This window comes from Myxocyprinus asiaticus, chromosome 10, assembly GCF_019703515.2.
Source record: "Myxocyprinus asiaticus isolate MX2 ecotype Aquarium Trade chromosome 10, UBuf_Myxa_2, whole genome shotgun sequence".
Taxonomy (NCBI): domain Eukaryota; kingdom Metazoa; phylum Chordata; class Actinopteri; order Cypriniformes; family Catostomidae; genus Myxocyprinus; species Myxocyprinus asiaticus.
In genome coordinates this window covers 31,581,963-31,608,928 of record NC_059353.1, presented here as the reverse complement: position 1 = coordinate 31,608,928, position 26,966 = coordinate 31,581,963, and the positions used below count along the sequence as shown (strand labels likewise).

Genomic DNA, 26,966 nt, shown 5'->3' with positions numbered 1-26,966 from the left:
CTATTTAGGTGGCTACCTAGGCGGTCATCCCAAGACATAGCAAAAATTGGCCTCTAGAATTGCACAAAAGAAAGTTAGCTAAATTAGACCATGCATAGTTGAAATGCCATGACATTACTGGCATGCAAGAAAATGTTTAAGACGATAACTATAACAACATACACCATTTATGTAACCAAACACACTTTTTTATTGTATGACTTCTTTTATAGATCGTATGTCTTCTGCTATCATAAATGTGGACTTTAATCCACATAGTGCACCTGTTACTCATTATAACTATGGACAAGAACAGATATGACCAGAAAGCAACCTTTAAGAGCATAGATCATATATTCCTCTCGATTGCTCTGTATGGATGCATCTGCACTGTTCTAGGAGGGTTCAACTGGAAAAGTCTTAACAGCCAAGAAGCAATAAATGTCGCCTTTATGAACAACCATTCTCTTCCTGCCCCCAATTTTGACAGCATCCGGCGGCACACTTCTTAAAGTTCTGTTCTTCTTTCATCAGAAAGCCAGTGGGTGAGATGGTACAAGCAGCGCCAAGCAGTCAAGACACACAGCAAGCTCACTGGCACTCAAAAGCATATCTGTTTTATCGCATCCATGAAAGATATCGAGGAATTGTTTTAATTTCTCATTCATGATATACAGCCGCTATAATATACATAAAACCTCAATGCGATGATCATCCTGGAGGCAACGCTATAATTGTACCATTTTGTCACAACAGAAGGAAAAGTCCATTTGCAGGGGAGCTGCCATGGGCCTGTAATTGGGGAATCCACCTATCGGCTGTTCCTAAGACTGAACAGTAGGCCTAAAGTGAAATTACATCTGCCCATTGTGCTCTATAGGGCTGACGTGACGATCAAGGAGAACAAATATTTAAAATATATTTAAACGTTAAAAAATATTTTCATAATGCACTAATGCAAGTCTACACATGACTTGAATTTAGCAGGTAATAATAATCAGATGTGAACAATATTCTGCATTTCATTAGGTTTTAAAATAAGAGCATAAGTCAATTAAAAGAAGAGCGATAGAGAGTGAACTTTGACGGACAAAACAATAATGCTGCTGATCAAAAATCATCCTTGGACATCATTCATGAAAGTTCATGGTAAGACAATAAATATAAAGAGTACATAGGGCCAAGCCGGTTGAAAATGCAAAAGTTTTCGGAGACTTTTTGTCGCACTGTATCGAGTCTGATTTACGTGGCCCCTCAACTCGAAGCCATAGCAACAGCAGACAAAGACTGGAGGAGGTTTACTGGGGTTTGTCCTTTGATCTTTCTCCATTTCAAATAAAAGAGTCAGCTCAAAGTCTCCGGTTATTCAGAGAGAACTATCCTTCACTCACATCGGTATTCTACCAAAACATAAAGAAATTATAAAAAAAAAAAAAAAAAAAAAAAATCCCTGCTACGGCTTAGGAAAAGGGCAAAATTAATGTTGCTTCAGAATTAAGAAACAGTATGCTATTTTTGTTGTGCCATCATACGGAAAATCAGTCTTGCATTTAAAGCCGTAAAAACTAGGATCTAACATAATCAACAATCTAAGTTTGATTTTTTATTATTTTTTTTTTTTTTTTTTTTAATGTAAATAAAGTTGTGTCTGGCTCATACATAGGCAGCATTTCAAAATATTAAAGCAGTCTAAACTAGAACACTCGAGCAAAGAAATCCGTTGCTTTTAAAATCATGACGTTGAGCAAAAATAAAGAAAAACAAATAAAACCACAAATAAGGCAAATAGCATCATCATAATAATAGGCCTAATAATAATAATAATAGCAGCCCACCATTTGAAAGTGAAAGTATTTGGTTTTAATAAAGAATAAAAGGTGTGCAAAAAGGCAGACATTTAAAACGTTTGTACAGAAAAAAAAAGTTTTGTTGAAACAGACATGAAAACAACGCGTTAATTTCGTAGTATGAATAAAAAATAAAAATAAAACCAGGATCCGACGATTATCCTGGAGGCTACACGACAATTGCATTCATGCAAAGAAACACAAGACATTTTAAGCATTATTAGAGTTAATTTGTCACTCATTATCCTCATTGACAATAAATTCAATTTCATTTCAATTACACATTATTTCCAAAATGGTTTTTGCCAACCCCTGTTGTAAACGATTCGTTTTATTGCGGGGGAATCATATTTGTTGAAATGAATTTGTCATATATTGTCTACTAAAAAAAATATAAAGTAATTATTTGGAAGATCCCCTGGCAAGAAATTAGGCGAGTAAAATCCTCCCAGCCACACGGGTCCCATTGAGATTAATGAAAAATATGTAAAACGTTTCCTTTTAATTTTCCTCTGAAAGCACTTTGCATACATGCATTTTCTCGGCTGGGTTGATATCAGATAATTTATGAGAGCAATCTCATCACATAACCATCAGGACTGTGTTTCAAGCCTAATTGAGTGCTGTCAAGATTAGGTAAGGTCCTATTCGTGTTAATTGTATTGTACTCTCTTTGGGAATACTAGTAAATGTATTTAAATAATTCCACCTTGTGAGCTAAAAAGATTATGTCAAGTTAGAGGCATAATAGAAATGTCATGAAAAATGACAAAGAATCAGGAGACAGTAGCATTTTGCTGATCTCTAATGACCTCAAATCTTTTAAACCCAGAATCTTTCACTCTGCAGAACAGTTTCAAGATAATTAATATAATTTACAGTGCCTTTGGTGTACAGATCAGAATTCCATTGATGAATATAATTTCACTTTGTATTAAATAATAAGGTGCAAAATAGTAAATTATCACACATCTCAGTTTCAAACAGTAAAGACACATTAATGTGGACACTTTTGAAAAGGCACAAGAACCACTGACGTAGCCGTTTTATGGGAGGGGGTTGTCATACAGAAGTCCACTTTAGTGTCATATCAATCAACAAACAAATATCTATGATATATGCCACAATGCATCCAAGTAGCATTTTCCAGCTCTGTCCATTGGCCTATTGAGCCCACGGTCTCGAGCTCTGACTGAGAGTCTTCAAGACTTGCTTGAAAAGTGCTTAGGAGTGCAAAAGGGCTTGTCTGACATGAATCCAAAAAGAAGATTCCAAAGAAAATGAAAATTAAATGAGTGTATATGGCAGAGAGGGGACAAGGAGAGAAGTGTGGGCTGGGTGCCAGGCCGTCAGCATATCGTCGGCCCTTTGGGCTGTTCACAGTGGCGGCTTCTATCTTTCTGTCTGCGTTCCTTGGTTGGCACAGAGCTCAGGACCGAGACGCACTCCACAGACTCTATTGATCACTCCATATCCAGTCTTGCTTTTTTGTGGGGGCCTTTATTACCATAGTGACCAACGGAACCATCAACCATCCCCCCACCCCAGACAAATCCACCCCTGTCATTTCTGCCAAAGGTCTCATCAGCCCATGGGAGCCAAAGACCAGCAATGAGTGGGAACAGAGTGTACTGTAAGATGCATTCATAACAAATGTGAAAAAACAAAAACAAACAAACAAAAAAAAAAACAAACAAACAAAAAAAAAAAAACACCAACAACAACTCCCTCAAGAGAAATCCTGGAGCTTTATTTGAAAAGAGACATTCTTGACAAAGTGTGTGTGTGTGTAGAACATGGGCAAAATGGACAACGGCAGCAGCAGCAGCAGCACGTCTTTTTAGTGCTTGGGCAAGTTCATGCAGATTCGGACCCACTAGGACCCACTGCCCGGGTAACAAAGCAAAGGAAAGCATGGAAAACTGCTGATATTTACATAGAGGAAAAAGGACAAACTGCGGAGCCCTTTGTGTACGTGTTTGCGAGCAAATGTGTGCAACACCACTGAGCAGGTCAGCTTAGAGCTTACGCCAGGCTGCAGACACATTCAGGCCTCCTCTCAGAGAACAGACTGGCTAACAGAATCCCCTGAAACAAAGGCCTGCAATTTAGAGCGGGCACACAGACTCATTCGCTCTCTGTTGGTTTTAGTAAATTCATGCCGGCTTCTTGGCAAATAGCACTTTGATGTGCAGGGGCCTGGAGGAGCCTTCAGGCTGAATGGAAGCTCAACGGCAGGGCAGCTCTGTTTGTTTGGCCTTTCACTGGGCATGCACAACCTCTGCCACAGACAATCGTCTGTCCTGACACGAGAGAGGCAGGGGGTGGGCACCGCCACACACACAAACACAAACTAATGCATAAAATGGTAATGCAACTACAATAAATTTCAGCAAAAAAAAAAAAAAAAATTACTTAAGTTAAACTTCAATTACTCAGCAGAAGAAAAAATGTGCAATACAGTATGTTCTGTCTTGATTGCAATGCACAGATTTCAGGCGTTGATGTGAACAGGCACAGTTGGTGGCCAGCGTGGTGCAGAATTCGATGCCTAAGGAACTCAGGTCTAGCTCACTTCCCCTGAACTGCTGAAGCCAATGTGACAATGTTCTGAGCTTGCTTCAGAGATGTCACGTCAATCATACTGTTATGAAACATGAAAGCCCCCTAAGGAAAAGAGAACAGAACGCCAGCTGAATAAAAATAAAGCCAGTTGTGTCAGGTATTTTCTGAAAGTATTTATGTCCTTGCACTCTCTGCTGCACTAAGTATTTAACACTACAACATAAGTCTTTTTAGAGACTCCAGGGATTCAACTGTTAAATGTAATAAAAATACAAATGTTGCAAAACTGTAACTGAAATCAACTTTTAATTGGCGTGCCGTTATGATACAGTGGATCAATAAGCTTGTTAGCTTCCAGTTTAAGGCAATGTTGTGTTTTATTCAAGTTGGTAAAAAGTTGGAAAATGCTTTTTTATTAAACTAAGACGCTTTTACTACAGCATGTGTGAAAAAACTGAAATATTCCTGACAGCTGCAAGAATTAGGGCTGGAAGTCTTTTATTTGCATTTTAAATGATTCTGTTTATTACACCACAGGACTGAGCCAGATATTTCAATCAGCCTACCCTGTCATAACTTCTCAACAATAAAGTGTTCCAATAATTAAATGACACATGCATATGCATATTGTTCAAAGAAAATTAATCTGCAGCTAAACTGTATCATAAATGTAATTCAGCTGTATTGGAGTTTGTTAATATTGATATAGTGTCTACAAATGTCACGTTGACAGGCAGTAAAGCCTCAGGTGGTATTTTGCAAACATTTTCTGAAATAAATCTGCAAGGAAATTAAAAAGGGCACTGAAAAACTACGGGAAAACACAAATAAATCAAGCGACTGTGCCCTGGAATCTTGGATAGCAAAGAGCCGAACGGGGAGAGTGCCGCAGACGCACCCCCAGGCCATCCTTAGCCTAAGAATTACTGGCAGATTGTACATTACCAGTACATCTCCGACACACGCAGCCCTACCGTGCAGAAAACTCAGGACTCAGTGATGCACTAAATTAGGAACTATAATATTCAACATCTCATTTTCTTTCTTCAGACGAAAGCTGAAAAGCTACATTGCAAGATGCATCGTGGAGGACATCAGGACATTGATGCTACGTCACATTGGAAAATAGTACAGATCTCTGTAGCTCTGGAATGTGCACCTTTCCCAACTTTTGATGCTCCTTTAATGCAGCAATCAGCTCTGTGGCCCACTTGATTGTCTCCGGACTCGGGGTGAATTCCTCTTGAACAGTCTTGATCTGGTTAGAGTGGATCACTTGTTTTCCTTGAAAGAAGAAAGCACAACAAACAAACAAAATTGACCTCTAACAGCATATTTCCAAATAAACAAACTTACTATCCATGTCTCAATTTCAGGCTGCAATGAATCTGACCAAATCTAGAGACCTGTATAACGAACTAGTGTTGTCATCAGGGGAGAGAAAACCGGGATGTGCAACATTCGGTACGTTTACATGCACTTTAAAAGTTCAATTTCAGTTGGACTAAAACAATAATTCATCATATTAAAATGCTTAAATTTGACTGAAACTGCACCAGTCCGATTTTTGCTAAAACAGACTAACAGACCTACACTCACTGAGCACTTTATTAGGAGCACCAATACACTTGCTTATACATGCGATTATCTAATCAGCCAATCGTGTGACAGCAGTGCAATGAAAACATTTATCTCAGTGATTTCGACTGTGGCGAGATTGACTGGTTTGAGTATTTCTGTAACTGCTGATCTCCTGGGATTTTCATGCACAACAGTCTCTAGAGTTTACTCAGAATGGTGCAAAAATCAAAAAAACATCCCGTGGGAGGCATTTCTGCGGATGGAAACGTCTTGCTGATGAAAGAGGTCAACGGAGAATGGCCAGCTGATAGAAAGGCTGCAATAACTCAGATAACCACTCTGTACAACTGTAGTTAGCAGAATAGCATCTCAGAATGCACAACACATTGAACCTTGAGGCAGATGGGCTACAACAGCAGAAGACCACGTCGGACACTTTATTAGGACAACAGTGTACCTAATAAAGTGCTCAGTGATTGTATACTACGTTTACATTCACAGTTTTAATCGCGCTACGGCAAGTTTTTGTGTAGTCGAACTACAGTCCTTATCTGTCTATCCAAATATACACGACACAAAACGTAATCGAATATTTAAAGAAAGGATGTCAGCTGAGGAAGTGTTAAATAAACGTCATGCGTCAACTCTGTAGCTCGACTTGCATGCTCTGAAAGACAATCAAATTATCTAGGTCTGTTAGACCGACTTCACAAAAATTAGATGATTTCAATAGGACTAAAGGTTTACATTACATTATTTTAGTCTGATTGAAATCGACCTTATAAAGTTAAAGTAAACATACTGCTAGATAATGTGATTGCAGCTCAGCTTTGTCAAGTATGTATACATGTTAATTGGACCACAATTGGCTTCAATGTTGTGCGCATGCATGCTCAACATGTATTTCACCTGGCTAATTTGACATTCATCTTCCCAATATTCGATTACACATTATCCCCTTCAGAGAGCAGCTCACATTCTCTTGTAACACGGGCTTATTGCAGACAATCACTAACATTCTTCACATCATTGCACATTCAATGCATCCATGGGAGACAAATGCAAGTGTCGTTGTGTGCATGTAAAGTTATGGTGGTAAATGCAAAGAGACAAACTTTAATATTTCACTTAACATAGTGAAGCTGACATATTCTTGAGTTGTTACCTAGTTACAGTGATAAAACAGCTGCCGCTGTACTAATATTGATGATATAATGAACAGACCGTGGTTCGGACCCAAATAAAATAATGTGAACAGAGACCAGCGGGTGCAGGGGGAGGAAACAAACTCGGGTTCAGTCCAAGCAATCGAACAAAGTGTGAAAGCACCCTAACTGTGCATGTAAACATACTGAATGTCCCAGGCCCTGTGCAGAGGGGGAGCCACTAAGGTCCTCCATCCATTATAACATCTTTGCTGGCAATGTAATATCATATGAAGAAAGACTTAAAGCCAAGTAATTGTTTATGTTTTCTGGCCGATACGGCAGCTTTTGGTAACCAACGTCAGTGTAATCAGTGTAGTTGCCAAGCAAATTTGTATTTGTGCATTTTCACCTATAAATAGGAAGGCTCCAACATGTAAAATAAAATATAGAGTCAAATAGCTTCTTATATGACTGAAGATAAAGAGTCTAAATAATTTAAAAAATAGGACTATTTGTCAAAAGCACTATTTCTTTCTTTAGGTGCATAACTTGCACATCGTAGATGGCTACAACACAATACAACAGAAAGTGACTAAATTCTGTAAAAACAGAAAAAGTCATGATTATTCCTGCACATTTAAAGGGCTTTGGTTAGTAGAAGGAAAGGCATTGGTGTGTTCTGGCTCCTCTGTCTATAATACAGCTCCCTGACCAGGAGTGAATTTAAGGGACACAGCAGGGATAGAGGATCCTATGAATTATGGGTGTCATCCCAATTTTCGCCTTGTGCCCTGCTGAACTCTGAAACTTTACTACACGCTTAGTTACACTACAATCTGAGGCAGCCTCTGTGAGAATTCACTTGCAGCTTTTATTACAGGACTGTGTGAGAGCCACACACACTTAAACACACAGTAACCACAATGCGTGCACTCCTAAAAAAAAAAAAAGTGCACACACACACACACCACACATAGATATAGATATCAGACAGCAGCAACTGATATCTGTCGTAAACTCAGCTATGTGTGTTAATGACACAACACTGGGCTGAAAAATTGGAGCCGACTACAACATATGAACATGAAATCCTCCATAATGTGAAGTGAGACATCAATGCATTTACTATGTATGCCTCTGTAGGCAAAACACATCCTTCATTTAACCTATATGCCTTTGGATAAAATAAGTCTCAATCTCAATGTTTGGTTTAAAATGTTATATAACATAATTTAGAATTGTTCCATTTAATCTGGAGGCCATTTTAAAATACACGTCTCTCCTTTACCTCCCTACTTTGAAGCATTGGCTAAGAAGCTAAAACAAATTACGGTCAAGGCGGCAGGAACCTTCTCAAAAATAACATCTCTCCAGTATTGCACCAAGATAATCAGGGACATGTTCCCAGATCAGACTTTTGGGTTATTAAGCTTCATTTGAGATATGACATCATCACTTCACAGCTTTAAGGAAAGGAAATACGGAAAGGTAGCTAAACTGGTATGGACTGAATTTAATACATGAGAAAACCATTAGCTCCATCTGCAAGTCTTACCCCAGTTAACCCCTCTGAAACTGCCTGTGCCATGTGTTATCCATCTCAGTTCCCACATAATTCAGCACACAATGTTACATATTGCAGCATAATGTCAGTCATATGTTAACACAGCCCCACAATACCACAGGTGTTACTTTTTGCATCTTTAACACATTGTTAAAGCCAAATACTGCAGGATACAAGACATTCTGACTACAAAAATTAACAACTGAGAGTAAATGAGGCATCAGGTTAATGCTCTGGTTTATCAACGACAGCTTGGCATGCACTGCAATGTAAATACAGTATACCAAATCAGCTTGGTGACTTTGTTTTATTATTGAGTGCTGCAGACGGACGAATGGTGGTGGTGAGGACCAGTGTTTGTGTACTGTCCCTCTGCGGCTCTGGAGGAGATGGCCTGTTGGATCAACACCCTAAAGCGGAGGCTCAAGGTCCCTGTTTGTCACGCCCATCCCAGAAAAGACTGGCAGGGGTCGTTCCCTGACATCAACAAAATATGCCTCCTTCCCCAGACTGCCACCTGTTCAGGAGATGTCTGTTTTGAGCCAGCTAGTGACGGAGTGAGCAAAGGGGGCGTGGAAAGCCCTTACGGCACATTGCTATTGGCCTGCCACAGTGCATCATTAATTCTCCCTAAAGCCAATCGGCCAATCACAGGGTGCCATCTGGTTTGGATATGTCTGGTTGGCTCATTATCATTTAGCAGAGTGCCCCCTGTTAGATGATTCTCAAAATGTCACTTAGAGTGACAGAATCTATGAAAAAGGCAGAACAACAAAAACAACACAAAAGGATACATGTGAATTTTCTTACAATGTAGCAATATGATGGAGGTTATTATAATAAAACAGTCCTGAACTGACAGAGCTGTAAATTAAATAAAAAATAATATGTATAAAAAAACAAGGGAAAGCTTATTTTGACATTTAACTACTTAATGTACTGGGAAAACGTACAATAATATTTTGTCTAATCTTTATATTGTCTTGTGTTCTGACATTTTAGGACACCAACTGAAACCATTCATATTAATTAAACAACATCATATTTATGTAGATTGGTCTCAATAATGCTCCTAACAACAAATTGGGCTAAACACGGGCCAAGGTAAATTCACAAGTGGGGAGTTCAGGGGCAAATAAAGATGCAATATGTGCAGTGATACATACAAGAGGACATTACAAAATATATCGTGAAGCTTGTGATGCTAATTTGTAATTTATTTTTGCCCTATTCTTATTTTCCAAAGAGTATGCTTCCATAAGAAAAACTGATGAACAGTATGCTATTCACTGTAAATAAAAAAAAAAGTCTGGTTTCTGTTTAAAATGATCTTAATTCAAATTAGAAACATCACACACAAAGATACACATGCATACAGATACTAAAGTGTGGTTTAAACTAATCATATTATTATTATAAAGAATTCTGAGACCAGAATTATTTCCATTAATATTGTGATAGATTTCCCAATTCAAGTCTAATAAAAAAATAAGAAATGATATTGCATTGCCATAACATCCTAAGGTCAAACCACATTTATCTGCATGCAATCTAATTTCCTACAGACATACACACATTAACACACTTATACACACACTTCACACCAAGGGTGTAAACTGTAAACATGTTTCCATAGGCCTCCCCACACAGGGACCTCAGACTAGCAGTGGCAAATGGTGCAGCGGTAAGCTCAGCACATGCAACATGAGGAGACGCTCTGATTCAGACTCGCACGAGAGCCAGAAGAGAGTCATCAAACCCGACCCCACCTGCCTAATGACAGGCTGCTGAACAGAGTGCTTGGCTGATGGGCTGCAACATGGCAAGATCAACCCGAAGGCTGGCCGCCGGGAAAAAACAAAAAACAAAAGCCATTTCAGTGGCACCTAATATATTTCCTAGGACACCACAACCCAAAAAATAATAATAAAAAGTAAATAAATGGGTTGGCTCATGCTGACCTACTTGTGTTCCCTTACAAAAATTTACCATGGTAACCATAGTTTTTGCCAAAATATTATAGCTACAATGGTTATTGTTTCCATAGTAAAATTGTGGTATTAGCCAACACTGTCATAAAAAACAAACTAAAATGTCAGAAAGATTCTGAAAGCTTCTACACTGTTTAAAGGAGATCCCTAATTTATTTACCATGATTGAAAAATTAGTAACAATAACTATAGTAACTATGGTATTCTGTCAGAAAGCATGGTTACCACAGTACATTTTTCTAAGGGTTGTTAATTATGAACAATTATTAAAATATCTTCTGTATGAAAAGCTTTTTTCCTGAGGTGCAATTCTATTAATTTCTAAAGCCTACATCATTAAATTATAATAAAATTGTGTTTTAAATCACACATGTTTTAGATTTTATAACACCATGCCAGCTTATATGGCAATTTTCATGATTTTCAAAATACAGGTTTAAATAAAATAATAGGTAAAACAACTTACATCCTACATAAGATGTTTAAAATAAATTTTTAATAAAAACTCTAAAACAGACTATGGATCAGTAATAAGGATTTATGATGAAAAAAATAAAATAAAAATAAAATGAGGGGAAAAAAGAGAGAGGAGAACATCTTGAGCAGAGGACTGCTGTGTTCTGGAGGAATGGCAGTGCTAGTGTATACAGAGATGTGCAGGGAGAACAGTGTGTATTCTGCAAACAGCAATTACATATTCATTAGCGGAGGCTCAGAGGAGTGCTGTGTCTGGCCTCCTGTGGCCAGTTACCCGCTCACCAGGACTCCACACACACACGTTGCCTGGCTACAAAACCACAAAGCACTAAGCTGCGAACATACGTCAATCTCCTACACACACTCACCAATAACGCATACACATGGACAAATACAGAGAGATGCACGCATGCGTACACAGACATACAAATGCTATTAACTATCTTTGAAGTTTCATGTCTGTAGAACAACATTTAAAGCACAGGTAATTAAAATAATCTCTAATACAAAATGGGGAGCTTTACATAATGAAAAGAATTTAAAAAAAACCCTGAAATATAACATCATGCCAGCATTTTTGTTCAAAAGGAATTAATGACAGCATTAATGAGGTAAATGTCCAGCAAAACAAGAGACGAAGAGAGAAGAGGGCTGAAAGCCAGAGGGAGAGACAGGCAATCAGCCCACAAAACAATATTAATCAGCAGGAGACACTTAAAAAAAAAAAAAAATAAATAAATATATATATATATATATATTAACAGGAGTGTTAATATTTTCCACTCTCAGAATTTTAGAGAAATATCTAAAGGAATACTTAAGTCTAAAAACAAGTGAAGCTCTATCAACAGCTTCTGTGGTACGGCGTTGATTACCAATTATATTGAACTTTTTTTAATTTGATGATGTCAGTCACAGGTTTTCTTACTTGTTTTGCTGAGGTAAGGGGCATTTTTACACAGTACATTATCAATATGTAAATATGCCTATATGTAAGTGCATTTTTTTATATATATATATTTTTTAAGATCCTAATTATTCTGAAAGGCCAAATTAGGTATGGAAGACCATACGGTAAGTGAAAAGAAAAGAAATCGATGTGAACGTAGCAGTAAGCATACCAGTGAAGCCCATGAGCGCGCCTCTCTGGCCTGTTGCCTCAGTCCATCCACATCCTGATAGTCAATGTAAACAACAAGGTTGATTGCCTGGAGACCGAACACTTTGGTGGTGACCACCACTTTCTGCCGCACATACAGGAGTTCTTTAGCATCTTTAGTGCATGTGGCTCCAACATTTGGAAGAGACAGAAAACATAACCATTATATAAAAACAACTATACAAAACCCAAACATCAAATAAAAGATCATGTGTATCTGAAGGGATAATCTTAAACATAATATATTATGGAAACAAAAATTCTAACTTGCATCCTATATGTGAGCTTATTAGCAGATGGAAACTAATTTTAACATTTAGGGTACTGTCACACAAATGAAATGAATTAAAGGTGAATAAATGGTGCAAAATAAAAATACATAAATGTCAAGAAAGCAGACCTATGCTGGCACAAAAGTCATCTGACCATCGTGATGAAAAACTGCCTTTGGCCCAAGATCTCGAAGTACTTCACACACTGCCTTCAAGAGAAAGAGAAAATAAAGAGCGGTGCAAGTATGTGTGTGTACATGTGGTCTTTGGCACACAATCAAGTCACCCAGTCAGATGGCTCTAATTTTCCCCAAAACTCCCTTAATCGCTGTCCATGCCTCTGTTCCTTACATAGTGTTTAGAAATGGAACTTGATCACATATTAAAAAGAAAGTCACGTGCGCGCGCACACACACGCACACACACAGACACACACACACACACACACACAGACACACACACACACACACACACACACCCACACACACACTTAATGGCCTGATGCATCTCTGTTTAATGGATGGAGAAATCTAGAAATCTGTGAAGAGCATCCAAGGCTGAAACTAACCTCAGAACTGGGATTGGTGAGAGAAAGTCTAGAATGTGATATGACTGTGTCAGGCGTGGAGCAGATGGAATTTGGTGAATGCTTTTGTTGGGTTCCAAATTAATTTCACTTCTTGCTGTGACTCTGCAATATTTCCTTGTATTGCCTCTGTGATTCCGTCTAGCCAGCACAACAGAGGGTTTGGGGGAGGGGGAAAAAGAAAATAATCAAAGAAAAAAGAACTGCATATTTCATAAGCGGACAAAAAAACATGTCAATTTTTTCCTAAAGGTTACATGAAAGAGATAATTTTCAGATTTGATAATTCAAAAGAGACTGAAAGTTCTTTGAGATGTGATGATTTATAAGGTTTGCAGGGCTGTACTTTACCTTAAAATTCATCAGACCCACAGCAGTTTCCACAAAGGTGACCAGCCTTTTAAGTACTGCTCATGTCTGTCAACAAACTGAAACAGACACACACACAAAAGAGTAGTACAAAACAACACTTTAATCACATGTAAACAGACAGCATATTGAAAAAATCCTAGCCTAAATAAATTCAAAAACGTCTGACTCAGGGTTTTGGAGAAAGAAAAAAAAAAAAAAAGATATTGCTTTTGGAGAAAAAAAAAAAGATATTGCTTCAAAAACTTCACAGGATTCACACAGTCTTTGGACAACTCCTATTTCACAGGGCCCTCGAGATATACTACAGGTTCCTGTCTGCATTTACAAAGCAACAAATGCCGAATATGAAAAGGGAAGGGACGAGATTTGAGCTTTCTGGGAGTGCATTTCATTTCATTTATGCAGAGCCTCTGCTTCCCCAGGCAGACAGACTCATGAGACTCGCAACGTGTGATACGACACTTCTCTGCGCTATTCATTTTCCTGCTAATATTTGAGCTTACCTATGCAGGCTTTAAAATGAAGTTTGGTTCTTTGAAGACCAAAGCATTCTGATTTTTTCCAACAGACCAGTTCACAGCTAGCTGTGGACTGCCAGTGGGGTTGCCCAAATTCCAAAATCTATCATCTGGAAACACACAAAAGCTCCCTCTGTCAGATATTTTCTTTTAAAGCCTGTACAAAAAAAAAAAAAAAAAAAAAAAAAAAAGAAGGGGGAAGGGAAGGGAAGAGAGAGAAAAAAAAAAAAAACTCAAAGCAGAAAAGTGTAATTCCCTGTCCCCTGATCCATCTCTCTTTCACACATTGGGGACAGCAGATTAAAATAACCACAGGTACGTCAAGGCTAGTTTTTCAAATAAAGGCAAAAATATCCCACACACACTTGTTTTACTAGCTCAAAGAATATGCCTTCATTGAGGTTTTTTTTTTTCTAATGGGGGAATTTTAATCATCTCCCCATTCAATCTCAGTAGGATAAATCATATCTAAAAGATTTGCATAAATAAAAACCATCAAAGACTTTTCATCTTCAAAGGGGTTTTCAAGACCCAATAAGCTTTGTACTGTAATCATCTGAGGTCACAACCCTGCAGGAGTAATGCTGCTATGGCAACATAAAAACGCCAAAGGCTTAGCATAATATTCCCCTCCAACGGAGAAAGGGAGGGAGAGGGAGAGGCTTGTTTAGTGGCCCTTCCATTTCCTTCTCTTTTATCAGGTGCTACGCTGACCTCTCTAATGGCCCTGTATTTTTGCGCGAAATAATAGCCACTATGCAGCAAAATTAAGCGTTTATGTAGCCCTCAATAAAACTGAAAGCTCTGCCATGTGTATAAAATGTCTGCCGCGATGGAGAGGTGCCATTAGGATGTCAATAAGTGACAACAAATTACAGGTGTGCTTTTATAGCGCTGAAGTATCAGGCTTGATTGTCCCTTTCAATATTTACACAGTACGGGGGATCTCGGCATTGAACCGTAGTTGCTTAAACATTAATACCTGTCAAGAGAAGAGGGCTTTTCTGGTCGTCAATGGCACTATAGACCGCCGACTCCTCTAGAGGTTGTTCAACCCTCGCTAAAACCCACACTTCTCAAGAACAAGTGCTGAGTTGGCCCCATCCACCACGATCCGGATGGGAAAGAGGCAGGGATTTTGGGGAGAGGGAGCTGCTAGAGTGAAAAAGGCGGCAAGTGGATAAGTTTCAATTAATTCTCTTCAAAAGAGGGCCAGATTAAATGTTTCCGGCCTGCTGAAGTGCTCATTTCACCATGTGGGGGGGAAGAGAATTAGGAGCGGACGGGGAGGGACGGGACTTGAGCTGGTTCCTTTCAGGACTCAGTAGTGTGGCGGCCAAAGAATGCGCACAACCCCGAATATGTGGGAGAATTGTCTGTGGACAAAAGAAGGAGGGGGGGGAGAGTTACGCCTGTTATAGTCCAATAAGCCTTGTCAGTCAAACAAGCACAGAAAGAGAGGATAGAAAGGGATAGTAGAAGATTTTCACACAAAAGGAAACAAGTAAGTCCATCTTTTAGCAACAAATCAGTCTGGAGGTTCCTCTGCTCATCTACGTGAAAAAGGGAAAGAAAATAAACAACAGAGGGATTTAGGGTCGGCTGCAGATAACAGAAGAAGAGGAGGAGGAGAGAGAGATAATCAGGCTTGTAGTGGTACGACTTTGTGTTGTGTGCTGGATTAGACACTCACTGACTGCTCTTCACAGAAACAAACACACACACACACACACACACACACACACACACACACACACTCACACACACAAAAGAGGGAAAGAGAGATATTTAATGCTGCACAATAGCACTTGATCGCAGGTTATTATTTTGTGATATAAAATTATTTTAAGTTACACAGCCTTGACAGTAAAAAAGCACCATTATGATTTGATGCAGCCTCTTCGTTTCAGAGTAAAACATGTAACAGTAATATCACTGGATTTGCCAAATCAAGAACATTTGGTCATGCCATTTTATTTTAACAACTACTAACTTTGTAGACTGCATTTTAGAAACAGAGTGTGTCATTTAAGAACATTTTTATGATTTACGTTGATGAATGCTTCCCCTAAAATTAAAATTTACCAATGGTAATGATAGTTTCCTGGAATATAACATAGTTGCTTCTGTTATTGTTACTGATGTGAAATCATAATAAATTCACAATTTATCTCTTTGGTAAAATGTGTAATTTCTGTGCCACTAATGATAGTAAAAGAAATGGCATACAAAATTACTGTTTTCAAACAGGTTTCCCACAGGACATGTAGTCCCATCCCAAACTCATATCATTGGTTGAGTGTATGCTATGTTGACGGGAGGCTCAAACAGAGCGATGTTAAAAGCACCACAGCTGAATTAAATTAAATTGGGATAGGATAAATTATATATATTAGAAAATTATGCACATCACCATTAATTTCCATTTTTGATAAAAGTGATGAGTGGTGGTTAATACCAAGATACCACATATTTACGATAACTGTAGTAACTACATTAATTTGCCAGAATCTATGGTTATCATGATCATTTTTTGTAAGGTTTCTCTTTAGCTGTGCATGGCAACGTAACTAAAATGTTCAAAGATCAGAGCTATAAAAGACAGAAAAGAGGAGAGGAGGAGAAAAAGAGAAACACCCTCTCCTTTCATGTGTGTCTCACGCCACTTTCAAAGCTGTGGGCCCATGTCAGGTCAGTGCTACATGACTTCCTCTCTGCTCACAATCTCCTGTATCCTGCTGCGGCTATGAGCTTTGCCGTGTGCAAAGCATGTTCTAACCCCCACCATATATGTATGCACCTTTTTTTTAAACACACACACACACTAACACACACACTAACACACACACTAACACACACACTAACACTAACACACACTGTATAACCCAATGAGATATATGTGTGGAGTTTGTATTGATTTTTGGGTGGCTATGTGGGTAGTGAATGGCTGATCTTGTGGGCAATTTCTTTTTGGGAAAACTCTCAAAATGGGGATATTTGTATATGTGGATGAGAGGGAATTCCTGATACCAACTGTATGCAACTATAACAGATACTGAAATAAAAATCAAATCAACCATGTTCTTTTTGGGACACTCTCAGGAGATGTTAAATACAGTTGTACTCAAACAACATATCATAAAAATGTTATGTTTTTATTTTTTTATTTTTATTAAAGGAGGAAAACACCAAGGGTATGCACATTTCTGAAAAGGATCATTTGTGTACATTCAGTTATTATTTTGTCTTGTGGAATATATTTTAAATAGCTTCATCAGGTAAGTACTAAATTAAAAAAACAAAATGCAATATTCATGATCCCTAAAATGATTAATGTCTTGAAGATTCTACTAGGGTCATGTAAGCTTAAAGGAATATCCTGGGTTCAATACTAGTTAAGCTCTATTGACAGCATTTGTAGCATTATGTTGATTGCCATAAAAAAATAATTTAAGACTTGTCCCTTCTTTTCTTTTAAAAAAGTATAAATCGAGGTTACAGTGAGGCACTTACAATGGAAATGAATAGGGCCAATTTTCAGGATGTTTTAAAGGCAGAAATATGAGGCTTATAATTTTATAAAAGCACTTACATTAATTATTCTGTTGAAACTCATGTATTATTTAAGCTGTAAAGTTGTTTAAATCATAATTTTTACAGTCCTTCTAGGGTTTGTTTACATTACATCATCATGACGTAACATGATGTAAAATTTGCTATAACTTTACACAGAAAAGCTTAGTAAGCGATTTTAACACACATATTGTTTTTACGTTTTGTGTCTATACTAAAACAGTGAGTATTTTAACATTGGCCCCATTCACTTCCATTGAAAATGCCTCACTTTTTAAAAAAAAAAGGAGGGGCAAGTAAAAATAAATTTTTGTGGTAATCAATAATGTGCCACAAATTATTTCGAATGAGCTCAACTTGTTTTAAATCCGGAATATTACTTTAAGAGAAGAATTGCATTTTTTGAGGAAACAAAATCAGAGGAAAGTAAAAGACAAAACAGCAAAGAACAAGAAAGAAAAATATGAGCACCTGTCAGCAATTAAAAAAGGGAAAAAACATAGAGCAGCCCAGGAAATATATGAGTAGTAATTAAAACCACTAGTTAAAAACTTCCTGCTTCAAACCTAAACTAACTGTGAGCAACAGACTAGGGGCCCCTCCATCTCTCAGCCTCGGTCCCTCCCTCCCTTCATCTACCTAGTTAAGACATTGTCGGCTCTTTTAAGTCTTTTCAGTGGTCATGCAGAGCAGCTGAATACTGCAGATTTGGGCTAGGTTGGCTGGCTGGGGAAAATGGGCTGTAGGGATTTGGGGGCTGGTGTATTGGCAATGCTGGGGGCCACCAGGAGCTGCCTGGCAGAGGAAGCCCTGCTTTGATGGGTGGACAGACATCCAAAATAAGCCTCAACACCTTCAGTATTACACACATGGAGGTGATCAGGAGCAAAGAGTGTTTAATGATGCCACTTTAATGAAGATCTTCAGTATAAGACAGACTGACCTCTCTGTATATCAAGCCACTAGTCATTAAATGTGTAATTCCCTGATGAAACGGCAAGACTATACCACAAGAGCGATACACCAATATTATTTTATCGAAACATGCACTTTTTATTTTATCCCCAGAGATACAATTAAAGGTATATGTTTGATGTCTAACTTCAGTGCGATACAGCGAATTGCAGTAGTTGTAAGTATGGCTTGCCTTTAATGATAAACAAAACTTTGATAATTCATTGACTTCAAAAACATCTCATTCCCCTCACATCTACTATAGACATACAGTGGCCCAAAAAAGTATTTGGACACTTATGGCACACTTAAAAAAAAAAATACATATATGAATGTCATAGCATTAGATAACAAAATATCAAACCAAGTGGCATTTATTTTAAAGAAAGATAGCACAGACATACTTTAAAGCAAAAAAAAAAAAAAAGTTTCTTAGGTTTTAGATGATAAAACAATAGTTGATGTGCTGGAAAACAATTGATCTTGGGTTACAATTAGCTGCAGTGTGAATGTAGCCATCTTAATGGAACATGTACAAAGTACATGTGATGAGGTTACTATAACTGAGGTTACTCTGCTAACTCTGTGTGAACTTGAGATGAACTGACCACATACATGCATTAAAAGTGAGCTTGGGACCAGGTGGTTAACAGTAATTGCACAAATGGCAAAGTGAAGACAGTTTAAAAAAAAAAAAAAAAAAGGTCTAGCTTCATATGTTTGCAGATGTCAGATATTTTGTTACCTAACACAATGACATTCATACATTTTTAAAAGCGATTAAGAGTTTAAATACTTTGGGGGCACTGTACTGTATCTTTAAAGCAAAAATGGTTGATATTAGAAAGTTTTTGCCCCCATCTTAATATCAAATCTCATCTTTACCAACCTCTTTGAAGGTCTATTCAAGAGGCCCTGTGTTTCCAGGGAAAAATGGTTGAGAGAGCATATTTTGTGACATCTGCCTTGTGAGGCCAATTTCAAAATGTCATGGCTTTCTTGAGCTTATGCCAAGATATACAGCCCGTCTCTCTCTGGGCCTGACTACAGAGATCAAATCCTCTTTACAGAGTAAAAAAAAGACTGTTTTTATTGCTTTGAAAAGACCTGTGGTTTCCTCTTACCCTGTGAGTTCAGAGGCTGCTGTGTTCTTTACAAATGAAAGAAAATGCAATAGCACATTAGAGGTATTTTTAGTTTCTCACTTTTCAGATTAAGCTGAGCATAGCCTTTAATTTTTGCAATAAAACTATCATCAGTGCCACATTAACTATAATCTTACTGTAATCACCATAAATTTGATAGAGAAATATTGCAAACAAGCCCTTTTCGTATCTGGTTTCATCGTATGGAATAGAGCAGCATGAACATTCTTTAAAATATCTTTTTTATGTGTTCCATTGAAGAAACAAAGTAATAAATTAAACCCTCATTTCGTTACAAAACTGTTCAACGTTCTTTCTTTTGAGGAACAAAAAAGGAAAAAAAAATTATAAATATTCTGGTCTGTCTTTTCAATACAATTGCAATTGATAGTGACTCACTAAAAGCTTAAAAAAAGGACCCAAAAGTACAAGAGCTATTTTATGTTCAATGGAAGAAAGTCATACAGGTTTGGAAAAACATGAGGCTGAGTAAATTATGACAGAATATTCATTTTTGAGTGAACTACTGTATTCCTTTAAGATGCTCAAGAGTCATTATTCACTCACCCCTCTGTACGCCCCAGATCCAGCTCTGTCAACATCTTCAGCTAGTTTTCCGAGCTGCATCCTGCCAGAGACACAAAATACACACTAACATATCCAGAGTCAACATCATTGAAAGTAAGGGGGTATTTACACTTGATCACTTCATGTGTTTATACTGATCAGATTGCTTTCCGACTGAATAAGCACATTCCTTTTACATGTGGCCAGATCAATGTGTCTCCTCCAAACAGATATAAATCCAATCTTCAGTTCCCGCGCTTTATGCAAATAAAACACTTGGGTTCACTTTCGGGATTATGCCGAGCAGTGAATTTAAAAGAGGTGATTTATTGTTTGATTCCAGGTGACATTGCACACGCAGGTGTATCGGGGTGTGTGTGTGTGTGTGTGTGTGTGTATTTTTCCCATCAGGGCCTGTTGTAGGTAAGATATGTCCATGTGTGTCAGCTGCACTTACTGTCAGTGTTTAGTTTCAGTTTATTTAGTGATCTCCATCAAATGAAGAATAAAGTTTTCTCTTCTAAAACGTGCACCCGTTTCTTACTTTGTTAATATTTATTGCGCGATGCAAACCATATGCAAATACTCAGTAACAGCTGTTTTGTTTTGAATTTTCCATATGCTGACGTAGCGTTGTTTCAGCGGAATAAAGTTTACATATGTGGCTTGAACAGCCAGATGCATTTACACTTGACCAAGTTTTGTCTGGAGGTTTAACCTCCAGAGGTGGTTTAAGTGATCGGATCTACACTCACTGAGCACTTTATTAGGAACACCTGTACAACTACTTATTCATGTTATTATCTAATCAGCTAACCATGTGGCAGCAGAGCAATGCATAAAATCATGCAGATAAGGGTCAGGAGCTTCAGTTAATGTTCACATCAACCATCAGAATGGGGGAAAAATGTGATCTCAGTTATTTCAACCATGGCATTATTGTTGGTGACAGATGGGCTGGTTTGAGTAATTCTGTAACTGCTGATCTCCTAGATTTTCACGCACAACACTCTGTAGAGTTTTCTCTGAATGGTGCCAAAAACAAAAAACATCCAGAGAGCACACCTTGTTCATGAGAGAGTTCAACAGAGAATGGCCAGACTGGTTTGAGCTGACAGAAAAGCTATGGTAACTCAGATAACCACTCTGTACAATTGTAGTGAGCAGAATAGCATCTCAGAATGCACAACACATTGATCCTTGAGAAGAATGGTCTACAACAGCAGAAGACCACGTCGGGCACTTTATTAGGACCACTGTGTTTTTAATAAAGTGCTAAGTGAGTGTATATCCGTCTCAAATCTGTCTTGGAGGGCATTTACACTTGGTCTTTTTATGATCAGATGACAATCCGATCAGTAAAAAAGCAATGAAGTGACAAAGTGTAAATACCCCCTAAATGACTTAAAAGCAGGCTGGTTACTGAAATAAAAGGGTTACCCAAAAAATGACCCTTTTTCTGCAATATTCAATGATGTAATAAACATAATGTGCTTTCACAGAACATTGAATTGCTATATTATGCAATTCAGACTTTCTTAAGAATGGGAAATTTGTTCTATTTGACAGTAAGTACACAGATTTGTGTGTAGCCCATATAGGTAATGAAAGATTGTCAAACATGCACACCAGTGAAACTAGGTTAGACTGTTTATTGTTTGCTTTTGTGCTAGTGGACAAAGCTCTGGTAAACAGGAAGAAATATTATGTCACATATGGAAAATTGCAAGCAATAAAAATGCAACTCAGGACATATCCGTTTGAACTGGTCAATGGTACCCTTGTAAAAAGATAGGACGTTATCTGAATTTACAGAGGAAGTGGTGGTTGGCGCCTGGGATTACGGTGCGGAGCAAGATCTAGCGAGAGGGATCAACCTCACTAGAGCAAATGCACCAAAGGCCATAAAGTGAAAATCCCTGCACACATGTCGTCCACACAAACACCACAGACACATGACCAAAGGAAGTGGATGGATGGCAGGGAGGTAGAATCAAAGTTAAAGCCAAGTTCCAGGGCCTAACTGACACAGCAGCACACGCCAGAAGATTCAAACCAGATGCAGCCCAAAAAGAATGTAGGTGGGAGGGAAAGGGCCGAAAGATGAGGTTTCCATTGGCCTGAGCACGGCACTCCATCCAAAGAGAAATGTGATCTCAGTTAAACAGCAAGAGGAAACAGTAGTTCAGGAGTTGTCAGGTTAGATTAGAGGAGGGATAAGAGAGGCTAAGTAAGGGGGGGGGGGGGGGGGAGAAACTCAGGGGTTAATTCAACCTGAATGAGGGACTTCGTAGTCTAGGTCATCTTCACTCCGTCCACACAAAGAATCACAACCAGGGTCACATCCATCCAAAAACTGTTTAACTCCATGGTCTAGCCATGATGGCCATGTAATAAATCCAAATGAAGTCAGTATAGATCTGCAAACCCATTTTAGGGTCTGTTCCAAAACCTAGTGAGCTGTCACCAGAGGCAGCATATAAATGCATCATAGGCACGCTCCCAATGTAAAGCCTGTTCCAAAAGGTAGGTACCTTAAATATGCTGCCATTTAAGTAGGGTCAGGAACCGAGAACTGTTTGTTATTCAGAACCTGTTCCATTTTTTCATAGTTAATTAGTCTGTGTCAAAAATCTGTTCTGTTAAAATATTAAATGATCATAATCATTTTGTAATAGGCTGGTTAATGGCAGTAAATCCACTATTAATTGCTTTTATTAATTCCAAATATTTCCTCCTCAAAAGTACTAAAAGATTCTGTTTGCTTAACGGTTTCATTGACAATTCTTTGACAAGAATCGGAATCATTAAATTCCTTAGATTCTATTCATCCTCCTCAGGGTCAGAAATTTAATTTTTAGACCACCATCCAAGGTGCTGGTACATAAAAACATTTCCCAGCCTGTTAGATTTCTTACCTGCTTTTTTCTATTATTATTATGTTTTTTTTTTTCTTTTATTGCATTTTAAAAGTGGATTTTACAGACATGAGAGACAAATAAACAATACTGTAAGCATGTTTAAAAGTGAACTGCTTTTTACATTTTTTTATTGTTTTATTATTTATGAAATATTTAATTGCCAGACAGTCCATTTAGAATTATTCACTTTTTACAACTAAACTAAAATTTGTATTTTAAACTACATGTTGTCATATGAATGACCAGTAAGTAACTATCATGAGTCTCATGAGCCTTAAGTACACATAACACAGTAACAGATCTTGGTTTATTTGGAGTGAGTCAATTAAGTCAGCCAGCTCCAACTGATTCATAAGTCTTTTTGATTCACTAAAAAAAGCCGGCTCATAGATTTACTGCTAACAAGGGATGTCCTCATTCCATTTTTTTTTTTTTTTAAAAGAGTTTTTTTTTACTTCCTTTTCAGTACTCAGCGATACTGATACCTGTTTTTTGTTTTATTTTTTCTGAAATCCATATCAAGTTTATTTCAACATTATCATCAAAACTGTGTATAAATAATTTAATTAAGACTTTAAATAAATGTAAATAGAACAATTAATTTTCAACATAATGCTGTTATTTTTATCAAATGAGGTGGTGTTATTCAGAACCTCACAGCACAATCCAAAATACATCATGAGTTATTTTTGTCAAAGTGCTGCATAACAGAGCATCACAGGTGTGAGATATTGCTTAAATATTATAAATTACTATTGATTTATTATTATTATTAATAGTAGTATTAGTATTAAACCTTATTCAGATGGGATTAGTTTCATATGGGGTAATGTAATAATTACCACAGCTTCTCAGTTCTCAGTAATTTTAATCCCATGCGAATCATTCATGTCAGTAATTTTCCCGGACTTTTTACGGACTGCACGTACTACCTATAAAACAACCGGTAAAAATAATCCCTGGTAATATTAATCCAGTGCGAATTTACATGATGACAAAAAGCCCATAAATCTACACTTTCCGGCACTTGAGCCCTTTAAATATTGCTGTTTCTTAAGCTCTTCGAGTGTCTGAACTCGATGATGGTCAAGAGAAGACGGCAGAAAAAATCTGATGCGTTTCACAGCTTCAGATAATGCTGGCTGTTGCGTTTGGACTAATGCATGTTTCTCTCAAGCTCTTTATGCTGCTGAGTGTTTATTTACCCATGCAAAAGAGAAACAAGCAACTCTTGATTACGATTTGAGCAGAGTGAGTGTGGGAAATTGTGTTGAGCCCCGCATTTCGTAACATAAAATTACATACAGTGCATCCGGAAAGTATTCACAGCGCTTCACTTTTTCCACATTTTGTTATGTTACAGCCTCATTCCAAAATGGATTAAATTCATTATTTTCCTAAAAATTCTACAAACAATACCCCATAATGACAACGTGAAAGAAGTTTGTTTGAAATCTTTGCAAATTTATATAAAAAAAAATAAAAAATAAAAATAAAAAAATCACATGTACATAAGTATTCACAGCCTTTGCTCAATACTTTGCTGAAGCACCTTTGGCACCAATTACAGCCTCAAGTCTTTTTGAGTATGATGCTACAAGCTTGGCACACCTATTTTTGGGCAGTTTCTCCCATTCTTCTTTGCAGGACCTCTCAAGCTCTATCAGGTTGGATGGGGAGCGTCGGTGCACAGCCATTTTCAGAACTCTCCAGAGATGTTCAACTGGGTTCAAGTCTGGGCTCTGGCTGGGCCACTCAAGGACATTCACAGAGTTGTCCCAGAACAACTCTTTTGTTATCTTGGCTGTGTGCTTAAGGTCGTTGACCTGTTGGAAGATGAACCTTCGCCCCAGTCTGAGGTCCAGAGTGCTCTGGAGCAGATTTTCATCTAGGTTGTCTCTGTACATTGCTGCATTCATCTTTCCCTTGATCCTGACTAGCCTCCCAGTTCCTGCTGCTGAAAAACATCCCCACAGCATGATGCTGCCACCACCATGCTTCACTGTAGGGATGGTATTGGCCAGGTGATGAATGGTGCCTGGTTTCCTCCAGACATGACGCTTGCCATTCAGGCCAAAGAGTTCAATCTTTGTTTCTCATGGTCTGAGAGTCCTTCAGGTGCCTTTTGGCAAACTCCAGGTGGGCTGTCATGTGCCTTTTACTGAGGAGTGGCTTCCGTCTGGGCACTCTACCATACAGGCCTGATTGGTGGAGTGCTGCAGAGATGGTTGTTCTTCTGGAAGGTTCTCCTCTCTCCACAGAGAAATGCTGGAGCTCTGTCAGAGTGACCATCGGGTTCTTGGTCGCCTCCCTGACTAAGGCCCTTCTCCCCCAATCGCTCAGTTTGGCCAGGCGGCCAGCTCTAGGAAGAGTCCTGGTGGTTCCAAACTTCTTCCATTTACGAATGATGGAGGCCACTGTGCTCATTGGGAGAAATTTTTCTGTACCCTTCCTCAGATCTGTGCCTCGATACAATCCTGTCTCGGAGGTCTACAGACAATTCCTTGGACTTCATGGCTTGGTTTGTGCTCTGACATGCACTGTTAACTGTGGGACCTTATATAGACAGGTGTGTGCCTTTCCAAATCATGTCCAATCAACTGAATTTACCACAGGTGGACTTCAAGTTGTAGAAACATCTCAAGGATGATCAGTGGAAACGGGATGCACCTGAGCTCAATTTTGAGTGTCATGGCAAAGGCTGTGAATACTTATGTACCTGTGATTTATTTCGTTTTTTATTTTTAATAAATTTGCAAAGATTTCAAACAAACGTCTTTCACGCTGCCATTATGGGGTATTGTTTGTAGAATTTTGAGGAAAATAATGAATTTAATCCATTTTGGAATAAGGCTGTAACATAACAAAATGTGGAAAAAGTGAAGAGCTGTGAATACTTTCCGGATGCACTGTAATGTGAGGGGATTGTCCATATTTTTAAATCAAGAGTAATATAAAATTACAGGCTTGTTAATGTCACCAGTTATGTTGTATTTAGCCAGATAATCCAATCAATTTCTTCTAATAATCACAGATACAGTATATGCTCATGTTTAATATTTCCTGCATAATTAGCACAGTATACATTTTCTAATAGGTCAGTTATATGTGACAGCAGTGTGTAAATGCTGTAGACACACCCTACAGAAGTTTTCACCTCCGGAAAAGCCAGTCACTATGTGACTCAAAGTGATTATTAAACTGCAAAAAGCTGCTATTTAATTACAGTTGTGCTCAAAAGTTTGCACACCCAAGCAGAAATTGTGAAATTTTGACACTGATTTTGAAAATATGACTGATCATGCAAAAAACTGTCTTTTATTTAAGGATAGTGATCCTTATATTGGATATGAAGCCATTTATTATCACATAGTTGTTTGGCTCCTTTTTAAATCATAATGATAACAGAAAAAACCCAAATGGCCGTGATCAAAAGTTTACATACCCTTGAATGTTTGGCCTTGTTACAGACACAGGTTTAAATGGCAATTAAAGTTTAATTTCCCACACCTGTGGCTTTTTAAATTGCAATTAGTGTCTGTGTATTAACAGTCAATGAGTTTGTTAGCTCTCACGTGGATGCACTGAGTAGGCTAGATACTGAGCCATGGGGGGCAGAAAAGAACTGTCAAAAGACCTGCGTAACAAGGTAATGGAACTTTATAAAGATGGAAAAGGATATAAAAAGATATCCAAAGCCTTGAAAATGCCAGTCAGTACTTTTCAATCACTTATTAAGAAGTGGAA

General features: G+C 38.1%; 1 pseudogene; it reads right to left on the bottom strand.

Annotated features, from left to right (window-relative positions):
• Window positions 1–1,822: 1,822 nt before the first annotated feature.
• The window catches only part of LOC127447576 (citramalyl-CoA lyase, mitochondrial-like), a 101,644-nt pseudogene continuing 76,500 nt past the window's right edge, over window positions 1,823–26,966 (bottom strand).